Genomic DNA, 1,149 nt, shown 5'->3' with positions numbered 1-1,149 from the left:
GGACCTAAGAGGGAACCACTATCTGGACCAAGGCTCTCAGCACCCGCTCTTGGTCACGTGAGGCTGCGTCACTGGTGAGTTGAGCTCCAAATTTCCCCTCCCATTATCAGCAAAGTAGAGGGCCGCATGCTCCCTCCCCCTCAGCCACCTACGATGCCGCCGCCAGGATGCAGGACAGTCACTTTTTTTAGTCTTTGCACACCCAACAAAAGTGTTGTCTTTCTCTAGAAGAGGCAATATCCTCTCACTGGCTACTGACAATTTCTACTTCTTCTTTGGGAAATGGTCCCATCCTCTTCTCTGCTGCCTCCATTTTTTTTCTTTGGGATCACTACTGTCCACCTCTGCAGTCCTGGAAATGAGGATGGAGGAAAGGGTGTCAGGAAAGGAAGCAGAGAGTAGGAATGGATTTATTTACTTTCTTCTTAACAGAATTCTGTTAACTATCTTCATTTAAGGTGAAAAAAAGTTAATTTTTAAAAAGGCATGAACCATAAATAATAATTCTAACTACATGAGTTTTACACACATCACTCAAAGCAATCTTATTGTCTTCTATATCTTGTCACATGACATGACTCTGATTTAGCTTATCATTTTTTGGGAGTTGATAAATCTGCTGATATGCCATATTGAATAGAGTTTATTTCTGGGATGTAAGGGCGGTTCGCTATTAGAAAGCCATTTATTTATTTATTTATTCAATGGATTTGTTGAGCACCTATTATATGCCATGCATTGTTCTAGCAGTGACTAAAGCTAACCTAAGTCTCTAATCTTATGGGCTTTACATTCTGTTGTTGTTGTTGTTTTGCTGTTAGGTGCCCTTGAGTCATCTCCGACTCATAGTGACCCTACGCACAGCAGAACGAAAACCACCCAGTGTCGCACCAGCTCTGCGACCCTGCTATACTTGAGCCCATTGCCACAGCCACTATATCAATACATCTCGTTGAAGGCCTTCCTCCCCCTTCGTTGACCCTCCACCTTACCAAGCGTGACATCCTTCTCCAGGGAATGGTCCCTTCTGACAACATGACCAAAGTAGGTGAAATGAAATCTGGACATTCTCGCTTCCAAGGAGCATTCTGGCTGCACTTCCTCCAGGACAGACTTGTTAGTTCTTTTAGCAGTCCAGGGCACTTTGAG

The sequence above is a fragment of the Orycteropus afer genome, unplaced genomic scaffold (genome assembly GCF_000298275.1).
Source record: "Orycteropus afer afer isolate SDZICR_OR568_19922 unplaced genomic scaffold, OryAfe1.0 scaffold00327, whole genome shotgun sequence".
Taxonomy (NCBI): Eukaryota; Metazoa; Chordata; class Mammalia; order Tubulidentata; family Orycteropodidae; genus Orycteropus; species Orycteropus afer.
This window is presented reverse-complemented; position numbering follows the sequence as displayed.